We start from the raw sequence: 12,215 nt of genomic DNA, 5'->3' as shown, positions 1-12,215 counted from the left end.
AAGAGATTTTTAACAAACAACCAGAGTTCATGAACAGAACTTTACCAAAAAAAAGCACACTGATTATGCGTTGTTTTTTACTACTTATGTAGTAAAATATTGTACAAGGTTAGTTTGCCTCACAAATTGACACATTTGTATATTGTTTATATTTTATTATGTAAACATTGCAAAAACAACAAGCGCAAGCTCTCTCCCCGACGCAAATATCAGTTTCCTAATTCCCTGTTACACACAAATCAAAACTAGTGAGGATTAATTTACCCACTTTTTGTGCACATGTACACGTCTATATGTTTGCCCAAAATGTTTTCTGTTCGGAGAGAGGCAGAGATGATCTATGTTGCTCTGAAAATCTATTTGCTGTCTGTTGAAAATCCCATACGAACTTGAAGTGATGACGCAGAGTCTGGATAGCTTGCTATTTTAAGGCATAAGGGAAGCTCTTTTTAGAGTGCTCCATTGTGCAGTTCACTGCTGGAATGTGTCTCAGGTGATGTAATTTGCATGTCTTTTCTGCCTCAGAAAATCTTTTGCTGAATAAAGTACTTAATGAACATATAAAGCTCCATAATTTGCACTGTAATTTCCTATAATTCATCACGACTGCAAATGAATGCTCTGGTTTAGTTTTTGTTCCAAGCGGTACATTTGTTTCAGCGTTCTTAGTAAAAGTGAGAGGCTAGAAGCATCCCCAACTGTTAAAATTGTAGCTGATGATAGAAACATGTTAGCACAGTTAGCTCTCAAATGGCAGTGAGTCAAGAAATTATGGCAGACTTTTCACTTATTCAGATACAGACATTGTTCAAAATGGTGGTACTCACACATCAACAGCATATTTCGTCTCAACCAATATTCATTTCAATCAGGGTGCTTGGCATTTCATTTTTCTTGAACCCTTTTGGCATCGACATCCATAGCTTTCCTTTTAACAATACATTCATTTAACAAGCCAATCACATAATGAATACATCTCTTTAAGTGCATTTCTAAAGTCATAAAGAAAATGAAGAATAAGGGTGAAAACATTAGACCCCTAGGATTGATTTTAAGATCTACAACGTGTATCTGTGTCCCTCATTTTAGGTATCGGTTGCAAACTGCCTAACCTGGCAGTCGACAAGACCCAATGCATTACATGTGCTTAAAGTGGGATTTTGTTCAGCCCTTTTCTCATGGCTGGAATGCTTTGTCATCTATCTCACTTTCTTGCTCTTGATTCAGTGGCTTTCACCATTATTCCTGTGTGTATCCCTCCTAGGAGTGTTTCCGTTGCACTGTGTATTGATTACATTAGGTGCCTATCCCATCCTGACGTCAGAACTTGCTATGAATGTGCATGGGAGCGACTATTGCTTTCTCCCTCTCTCTTGGTATTCCACTTGAATTCTCTTGCTCCCTACCATCCTTGTTTATTTCATGGTTTTTGTAGCCTGCTGCACAATCGGTGGACATTCATCTTAACATATTATTTTACAGTTTTAAAATGTTTGTCCTTATATGTGAATGAAAAATTGTGCCTGAAATTGCCTTGGGTCCCTTTCAATTGTGAGCAGGAACTGATTGACGCTTTGTTCTTTCTTCATGCTTTTTGCCCTAAATCATTTATAATTCATTTCCCAGGTACCACGTATTGGATTTTTGTTGTGTTGGTGTTATGTTAGTACACTTTACTCTATTTTCATAAAGTAGATGTTGGTTTGTTATTGTGTTTTGTTTTGACTTTTGACTATTTTGCTACTGCCAAATACTTGACAGTATGTGCAAAGTGGGTGTATGAAGAGTGGAGGGCAACTATCCAGCAAAGATCTTATTATGCTAACATGGCTGGCAGTAAGAAGGGGCTTATGTGCATTGTAAAAGTTAACGACAGGCAACTTACTCGATCTAGAGGAGGACAACCACAGGGCTAACAAGGCGGGGCAATCAAGATCTACTTAATCTATTTTACACTTAAGAGCAAGTGAGAATAAGGTGGTGAGAGTACTCATGGCTCTCCCTAATGGGAGGTCGAGCAGGTACACAAACACTGCTTTAGCTATCAAGAAAAAGGCTATGAATCGTGTTCCAGGTCTCTTGTAGGCAGTTATTTTCATAGCTTCTAAAAACAAGCATTGGCATAGCCAATAGGTCTCGCTTTTGGGACCTTCTAAGTGTTTAGCCATGCAACAGTTGCATAACTAAATACTTAGAAGGTCCCAAAAGCGAGACCTATTGGCTATGACAATGCTTGTTTCTGTTTATTACTGCTCTGTAGTAATGGTGGCACCCGTGCTTGAGCCAGGAAACCAGGAAAGGTTCTACTTCAAAAACGCCTTGGGAGATTTTGTGGTGGTGAATACCAAGGACCGCCTTCTGGAGCACATGTCCTGGGTTGAATGCCTTTCATATCGATGCAGCCCTTCAACTGAAATAATATACAGCAGAGTAGGGTCCGGGGGCCCTGCGTGCCAATTTTGATATAAGAGCATTTATAAACGTCAACCAAGAGCGACTGTGAAATATTGGTGAACAGAAGCCTTGCTGGTTACAGAATTAAGGCTAAAACATGGATTTTGGAATGCAAACTCTGATAGCTTAAGCAAATTGTGGGGAGTCTTGCAGCAGAAACTGTTCAAAACACTATCATTGTGCTAAAATGAATATCGATGCACTCCTTTGAATCTCAACATAAGATCTGTACGAATTGCGTTTGTACATGCAGTTTACAAATTGTGTGAATCCAGCGATTCTCTTCAGACGTAATATCAATTGAAGCACAAGTCCTAAAATGCCCATCAATGTTTAAACTTAACTTAAATTGAATTAAACATGAACTTAAATTGAAAAGACAGCCACCGTGAACAAGAGAGTAATAGTTGAAACATTGTGTCTTTTGGTGAAATGCTGATGATAACCTGAATACGTTTTGAAACCAAGCCTCCAGGAGTCCAGCATCCTCTTTGTATTTTTATGTTCTATATTTTTCACCATAGGATGCAATAGAAATCGCAGGACCAGCATAGGGTAAGCAAATGTATCAACAGATCCTCAAATCACAATGCAGCATTATAAAATTGCTGTATACCACCATCCAATCACTATCCCCCTAAATGTTGGTCTTCTCTGACCTAATTTCAAAAGACTTGTTAGCCCAAATTTGTTTCATGAATAAGTCTTGTGAATGAATAGATCGACAGTGAACAGAGCAAGAAGAGATCATTGATTGCAACTATTTAACTAAAGCACTTTCTCCGAGGCTCTCTAAGAACTGTGTCAACGCAACACCATGCATCCGTGCACATTTTACTGGATGTAATGTGAATGTGAAGTTAAGCTTGGCTGTTTCTAAATCCAAGATGGAGTTGAAGATAATTCAGCCTATGTCCAGAACACACAGCTCTGTTCATCACCACATTGTCATTTTAGTTGCACAATGTTGATATGACTAGGCAAATGTCAAACCAAAAATAAGGCCAACATCATGAAGTTTTTTATTTTTTTGGTTAAAATCATTACAAAAAGCTAATTGAATGGTTGTCAGTCACTTATGTCAAGAAATAGCATGAAGCTAAGAATAAAATGCAAGAAAGTTTTTTTTTTCCTGTTTATTAATTCTCTGTAATAATGGTGGCACCTGTGCTTTAGCTTCAACATCTTAAGCTAAAGTCGGGTGCCGAGATTGCTTCAAAAGTAAAGAATTGTCTATTTCTTTACTTTTGAAGCAATCTCGGCACCCAAATTGATGTTTAAGATGCCACCATTATAACAGAGAAGTAATAAACAGGAAAAAAAAAACCGGGCTCACGGATAACATCAAAGCGGCGTGCGGCCGCGAAAGTGAAAGTGATCGCGATCAAACATCAGAGTGGGCGTGCGGCCGCGAAAGTGAGGCGCGAGTGCCCGCACACATGCACTGTAGCTCTAGGCTACAGTGGTAGCACTTTTTTGAGCCCTCACAATAAGTCTCGCCAGACCAGCGCATGCGCTGGGTCAGGCGAGACCTAAAAAGCCAGCCAGAGGGATCATCCCTGAGACCTGCTATGCCAGCTGGGGGTCGCCCACTGACTGATGGATGCTGTCCCGACTGCTGTACACTAAACTCTCACTGCCCCCAGGCCTAAAGGCTGAGTATAGCCTACATAACTGTAATGCTTGTTATAGTGTTGCTGGCTCATTGCCTGATGGCTTGCAGTTAGTTGATAGGAATTGCCCATCTAAATTATGGGCTGACATGTGGCCCCCTATCCCCTCTGCTGCGTGCCTCGCTATCTCACTGCTTTGTGTACTTCTATGACCCCTACATGTTCCTTGCAAATAGATGACTGGCAACCGGCTGCAGATCCTCAACTGCCTGGCAATGCCTCAGGCTAGTCACAGGTGTGGGGTCCCTTTCCACTCTCTTTGTTATCCCTTCCCCAACTCCTCTCCAGCCCAATGCAGCTTTATTCTACCTTTGCTAACAGCCTTTCCTGCTTAGTGACTCTTCATTGATCCCCTATGCTGTCACCCTCCCTGGCATTCTCTCTTATGCCCTCTCAGGTTGCTCCCCTCACCCACTTCCTCACCAGCCCTTTATCCCCTTGGACCTCACAGATGTAGGGGCTCCCCAGGCTTAGACTTGCCTATCACAGTTTTAGGGTGCGTTGCCTCTTGTTTTTGCACATGTTCTTGCTTTTGATCTTAATTGATGTGCCTACCAGTGGCTAGTTGCATTTTATTTTCTCTTCTCTCCCCTTCCTTTCCTCTTCTTCCTCCCACTCTGTCCTTCTTCCTTTGCTCGGTCAGGTATCCCCTCCACCTCTGTGCCCAACGGCTGACGATGGCCCCAACTCTGCCCTCCATATCATCTCCTGGAATGTTAACGGCCTCAAGCACTATGTGAAGTGCAAAAATGTGCTACCGTATCTCAACTCTGAGGGGAAGTACACAGCCCTTCTCAAGGAGATGCATGGAGGCAGAGAAGGTCCGATGGGACTGGGTGGTCAAGGAGACCAAAAGCTGATGCCATCCGCAAACGGCAGACAGTTTGGCAGCCTCCCAGAATTGTGGCATGTCTATCCTGATTCGCAAGTCCCTTCCTCATATGGTGCTTAAAACATGGGTTGAGCCTGCGGGCCGATACGCATTTGCAAAACTGAAGATCAGTGGGAAGGTGATGTGCGTTGGCTCTGTATATGCTCCAATAGACCCAAAAAGTGCCTTCTTCCTGCAGCTGTTCCAAATTTTGACAGAGGTAAACACTTTACAACTTTTGGTTGAGGCAACTGGAACATGGCTTGGAATGTGATCCTAGACTGCACGGGCTCCATCATTGCGATCCATTATGAGACCAGGCCCTCATTATAGATCTTGGCCTCCAGGACATCTGGAGACTCCTGTACCCAACGGGCAAGTTTACCTACCTGTCATCGTTCCATGGTACTAAGTCACGGCTAGACTCTTGCCTGGTAACCCATCCACTGATCCTGCTTGAATGTGAGGCCTCCTTCCTGGAGGGTGTCCTATTGGGCCACTCCACGGTCAACTTGCAGACTGACCTAGACTGGCGCGGTCAATCCGGAACCCTTGTCCCTTAACATGTCCTACTACAGCCACCCAGCAGGAAGGAATAGCTCAAATCCCATGTCCTCTCTTGCTGCAAGCACAATAAGGTCTTGGTGGAATCAGCCCTGATCCTGTGAGCGGCGCCAAAGGTAACTATCATAGGCCAGCTGATGACAGATTCTGCCCTCTCCATTAGGCAATGGGAGAATCAGCAGATACATAGCCTGTCTCATGCACACCTACACAGATAACCTCACTGCCACTACGAGGGGCAGACAGGAGAAGGTGCGCATGGATCTCAACCCCCTCTATACCTCCAGGGCAGAATAAGCACTTCAGAAATTGAAGTACAGGCACTATGAATGGGGGTAGAAAGTGGGCACGCTTTTAGTGAGGCAGCTGAGACAGCAGGAAGCGGGTATGGTGATAACCGCCATCACCACTGACATAGGAGACCTGGTCACCAAACCTCAAGAAATCACAGATGCATTTGCCTCCAACTATAGGACCCTCTACTTCCCAGAAACAGCCTCTGAGGTGGCACTGACCACCACCTTCCTGGACAATGGTCACTTACCCTGCCTCATGGACAAGGGCCGGGCACTGCCTGAGGGAGCAATTTGCAAAGAGGAGATGGTGCAACCCATTTCAAACTTACCCTACCACAAGGCCCCAGGAGAGGATGGTACCCCACCAAAGATTATAGGTGGACTAAGCCCGAGGTGGTGGATCTCCTTCATGAGTCCATCCCTGCAGTAGACCTTTTGGGCTTCCTAGGCCTACTTTCCAACAGAGCCCTGATATCAGTCCTCCCCAAACCAGGAAAAGGCCCTTTCCTCTGCAGCAGCTACTACCCCATCACCCTGCTTAACAGGCCAGCATCTTGACAACAGGTCTTAAATGGGTCCTCCCCTCCAAAATCTATCACACAGAGAGGGGGTTCATCCTGGGCTGCTCGTCGCATAACCACCTTCAGACACTGGCTTTCGCAGTCTGGATGACAAGGGACCTGCTGAAGGAGGCCCTGGTACTGTGGTTGGACACTGAGAAGGCCTTTAACAGGATATAATGGGACTACCTGTCCATCACACATGTTCTTAGGATAAGGATCTATATATGCTAAAGTAACAACTGAAAGACCCATCACAACAGATTTGGTGGTTAGACCAAGTTCGTTCTCCATTGTAGTAATCTCTGCATCAACAGCCCTAACTGCCAGGTTCAAATACATTAATGCGTTTGGACTGTTACGAGTTTGCGAGGTTTTATGGTTACCCATGGTGAGAAGTAAAGGTGTTGGCCAGAGTCGAAACCAAGAGGTGTCACTTGATCCGGTCTTTTTCAGGTACAGATGAGTACAGACAGGCCCCACTCTTGGCCCTGTGGTCACCTAGGCCTGTGCTATGGGGAATAACAGCAGCTTTTCAAGTGCCCACACGATGCCGGCTGCAGGCAGACTCTTCGTCCTCTGCAGGATGTTTGGGCTACGTAGTGTTGTGCCCCCACACACTGCCTAGTAACGTGATGCGGCATGAGGAACAGCAGCACAGACCTGGCGCTGGTTGCAGTCTGTCTCTGCCTTCCCTGCAGGATTTTTGGGCCACATATTTCTGAGGCCCTCCACACCTTCCTGCACAAAAACAATACTGAAAAGCATTTTCCTCTTTCTATCTGTGCTATGTGTTTTTGAATAAGTCCTCAGAATTCTGCAGAGTAAAACTCCATGAGTTCCACCCACCCATACCTAAAATGCATAGTTAACAAAAGCAGAAAAGTATTAAATATGTGAGTGTTAAACCTGGTATCTTTACGGTGGTTTTTCCCGAAGACCTTTTGCCTTTTATCTCCTGTTTAGCTGATTCTCTTTTTGTTTGCCCTAGGACTCTGAGCACTTTACCATTGCTAGCCAGTGCAAACATGCATGCGCTTCTCCCTAAACATGATGACATTGGTGTATACCTCATTGGCATATTTGATTTACTGGCAAGTCCCTTGTAAAGTGGTACCCAGGTCCTGCACTTCAAAGGCTGCTAGTGGACCTGCAGCACTCATTGTGCCACCCACATAAGTAGCCTTTCAAACCTGTCACAGACCTGCCATTGCAGTGCCTGTGTGTGAAGGTTATAGCCACTTTGAATTGGCATTTAAAGCTACCTGCCATGCCTTACACTCCCCTTTTATTACATATGAGTATGCGTTTGGACTGTTATGAGTTAAGTTAGGACTCCTAACTTTACTACTCCTAAACTGAGAAAAATCCTAACTTTAAGACTTTGGGTATTCACAGAAGGCATTTAGGAGTCCTAAAGTTAGGAGTCCTAACTTTACTACTCCTAAACTGAGAAAAATCCTAACTTTATGACTTTCGGTATTCACAGAAGGCATTTCAGAGTCCTAAAGTTAGGACTACTAACTTCTGTGAATACCGAAATGAGTAAGTGGCTTCTGTGAATACCAAAATGAGTAAGTGCCTTCTGTGAATACCAAAATGGTAGTAAGTTTAGAATTTTGTCTTAAGTTAGTTCTGTGAATCGGGCCCTAAGTTATCCTAAGGGCAGGATGCTATATAGGTAAAAGGTAGGGCATGTACCTTTATGTTTTGTATGTCCTGGTAGTGACAAGCAGACAATTTTGTTTTACACTACTGTGAGGCCTAGCCCTCTCATCGACCAGCATTGGACATTTCTTAATATACTTTTGAGCTGTGATTCCTGATCAGAGAGGAGTAGCTTTTTCCTATTTAATATGTTTGGAATGGTAATGATAAATCATAAACACTTATAAAGTTGGATTTGACATTACTGTTTTAGAAAGGCACTTTTAGAAAGTGAATGTTTCTCAGTATTAACTTCTCTTTGTGCCAGTCTCTAATACACATCATTTGTTGGGTGACAGCAATACTTTGCGTATTCCTTCTAGACAACCACAAACATAGGAAGGTGAGGTTCATCTGCATTCTGAGCATCCATCTGCATTCTGATAGCCTTCCTGGGAAGGAAGGTGGGCGGTAGCTTGCAGCTCTGATTAGGCAGGGTCCTGTCCTCACACAAAGCACTGTTTACCCCCTAGATTAGCCTGGGAGACAGAATTGAACTGAAAGGGATCCTTGTGCACTTCTGTAAGTTCATTTGAAGTCATCCCTCCATCAAAGCACTTTTGGGTATATGCACTGGTGCTCTGACCCCACCAAATCAGACACTTTTTGGTCCTGTAACCAGACATTGCTGGCTTTACGTCTGCACATTGCCAGAAGGATCTGCTGTGCTGGTAGGAGTGACTGTCACTCTGCAACGTGCTTGGTGTATTGGCCTGTTACCTTTTTGACAGTGGTCACACTAAACTCTAGTGAGTGGTTGGAGTGAGAAGGTCACACCACAAGGGACCCTGGGGGCCTTTTGTGTACCACCGTACATTATTAATTGGGGACCATTGAAACCATTGCAAGGACATGCTGGGGCACTGCTTTTCCAGCCCTTATAAAGTCCTCTTACTAATCCCCAATGGGGATAATTTTTCCTTCCGCTAAAAGTTTTACTGTAAAGAATCAAATCGAAGCCCAAATGCTTCTGTGCCCTATATTTACATGGTGAATTTAATGTGATATGTGTAATGCCTGCATATGTTTACAAGTATACACTGTAATTCTATTCTGAACATGTTTTCTACAGAACAATGAGTGATATATTTAAAAGTGCATCCCTTGAACGTTTTAGAATGTATTTCTATTGTTTTGACTTTAATGTGTTTACAATATAATTATCTATTTTTATAAGCCTGTGTGGAGTATTTTTGTGGTGTACGCATTGTTTTACAGCGTGTGTATTGCATAAATACTTTACACATTGTCTATCTTGATAGGCCTTACTACTGTGTGCTAAGCTACCAGACCGTGAGCACAGTTTATCTCAGTTATGTATTAGCTTATTGTGACTAGAGTGGTGGGTGCTGCCTGCCTGGGGTGTATATATTATCCAATTAAAAACCTAATTTCTAACAGTGAGTCAATTAATAAATTAGTTGCCCTGATCTTTTCACTCACAACAATTTACAGTATCCTGTATAAAAGGAGGAAGAACGACTTTCATTAAAATAGTAAGTTATGTATGCAAGCAGACTTGTAAAATGACAGCTGTGCAATGGAGATCTAATAGCCTTTGTTCTTAAATATTCATTTTATGCTTACTTAGGAATGGATGTCCGTACTGAAATACATTTGTTGATTGGCTTCTGCCAAGCAGAATACAAGGTAATTTGTATTTATCACATTTAAATACTTTATTCCAAGTTATTGTCAACTTCCTGTTCTTAGTCGAGTTCCAATTTAAACAGGATATCATTGCCCATGTTATAACATCTGTTCTTCATTCAAAGAGGAGCCTTGGGCTATTTTTTGCAAACATGAATAATGTTGTTTATGATGAATGGATTTTATTATAGATGCCAGAAAACGCATTAGTAATTGGTAACTTGTTTAATTTGAACATTAATCCAAATTGGACTGAAACAATTATACTGCAAATATTCCCTCACATGTCCTCATATTCCTATGATATGCAGGAGTTCATCAAATGACAAGTTAAACTGAAGGCAATGAGTGAAATACTCTTTAATAGGAGATAATTTGAAAATTCGAAATAATAATTCCTCTTATATGTAGGTGAGGTAATGGTAGTTTTGCTTTACACATGGTTAGGACCAATCCCGTTTTAGACAACTGATGTGTCCAATAAATCCTAATGTGCATTAGTCAAAAATAATAAAACTTCTTTATTTTAGAAACTGCGTTGTTCTAAATTCCAAATCAGCTAGCCACATTCATAAGCTCATCGGACTTCAGTTAGCGTCTTATCCACAGACTACACATTGCTAGCCATTTCGGTCTAATTTCACCTCCGTTCAGCTGTAGTGGCCAGCAAATCTGTTTCTCATCCATCCACACAGTCAACTGCTGTTGGAAAGTAGGATTTGCTTTCAAGGTTACCCCCCACTCTTTGCTGGTGTCAGCATTTTTTTTTAATAGTCTGGCTGCGTTAATACTTCTGTACCTCCCCAATTGGCTACTGGTGTACCCCTGTCAGTACCTGGTATATGGGCATAGGTACACCAGGGGCCTACCCTGGACTGCAGCATGTATTATGCTACCCATGAGAGACCTCTCAAACAGTCACTACAGGCCTGCCATTGCAGCCTGTTTAAGCTGGTGCTACCACCACTTACAACAGAAATAGTGTTCTTTATATCTGAGGTCACTACACTTAAAACCTATAAGTCACCCCTAAGTGAGGCCTTTCAATCCTAAAGGCAGGGTGCTGGGTTATAAGTGTGAGGGTGCCCCAGCATGGGCAGGACACCCCTAAAAACCCTGTAGTCGATTCTTCAGGCTTTGTAAGTGCGGTCAGCCATTTTGATGCAAATAGTGGCCATGCATCATTCCGCGATGGCTACCTATATAGTGGCTGTCGCAAACTTGGGCATGTTTGGTATCAAACATATTATAATCAAACCCTAACACTGTTACCAGTGTTGGAGGTATAATTCCACACATTAGGGGCCTCCTCCAGGAATCCCCCAGTACTCCTGGTAGCAACGTTCTGTGTCTGCTCTCAAGCTAGTGCTGCTGATGTTGGTACCTGGCGATGTGTCAACACCTTGTCACTAGACGCATACTCTATACAATCCTGCACCTGACATTCAATACACAAATTCATCCCCGGCACCCAGAAATTTCTTCACACTCTCTCTTTGTTTTTCTCAATTCCCAAGTGTTAGAAATGGGATTTCTGGTTGGCTAGGGCATGCGCCTAAGCCAGGCAGAAACCACCACTCTAGTCAGGGCAAGGGAGTTGCACGCTGATGATAACCCCTGCTCACCCTCTTGGTAGCTTGGCACTGGCAGTCAGTCTTATCTCAGAGGCAATATTTAAAGTGTTTGAGCAAGACACACACAGCAGCGACACACTAGGCACACCACAAAAGAAACTCCACACAAGGTTATGTAAAAATAGTCTTTGTATTATCCATAAACACATTAGAAACATAAGCACAAATGTACACTATGCCACGTGGCACTAGGATATACTTTACAGAGGATTATATACATGACAGGGCCAATCGGGCCACTGTCAGAACCATTATAATCACAAGTAGTGAAAATAAAACAACCAGTAACTACTGGTATTAGCATTAGGCATAAGCATTAGACATAAGTTCATTATGCATCAACATTGGCATAAACGCACTATGCATCACATTAGGGCATTGCGCCCTTCCAGCACCTCAGGTGCTCACAGGCAACTGGCCTTCCTCGGGGGCCCATCTGGGACTTCCCCGCCATGCCCTCTGTCCATCAAATGTCAGGCCACTAAGCTGCCACTGCAGCAGGGTGCAGGCCCAACAGGCCAGCACCAGAAGTGGGTGAGAGGGTGGCACTCACCCCTGAGTGCCACTCACCCATGTCTCTCTTGAGACATAAAACCATAATCCCTCAACGTTGAAGCTGCCCGCGATCTGGCGGTGCAGCTGTACTCCCCAAAATCGGCACCAACAGTGCCTCCTCAGCCCCCCTCACGGTGGCTTTTATAGTGTACCCAAAAAGGAATGCCCCCATCATTGCAGCTGTCCTTGATCTGGTGGTGCAGCTGGGTAACAAAAATAGGCCTCAACAGGATGTCTCCCAAGCCCCACTC

The sequence above is a fragment of the Triturus cristatus genome, chromosome 5_2, assembly GCF_964204655.1.
Source record: "Triturus cristatus chromosome 5_2, aTriCri1.1, whole genome shotgun sequence".
Lineage (NCBI taxonomy): Eukaryota > Metazoa > Chordata > Amphibia > Caudata > Salamandridae > Triturus > Triturus cristatus.
The sequence above is the reverse complement of the archived record's forward strand: the minus strand, read 5'-3'. Positions refer to the sequence as shown.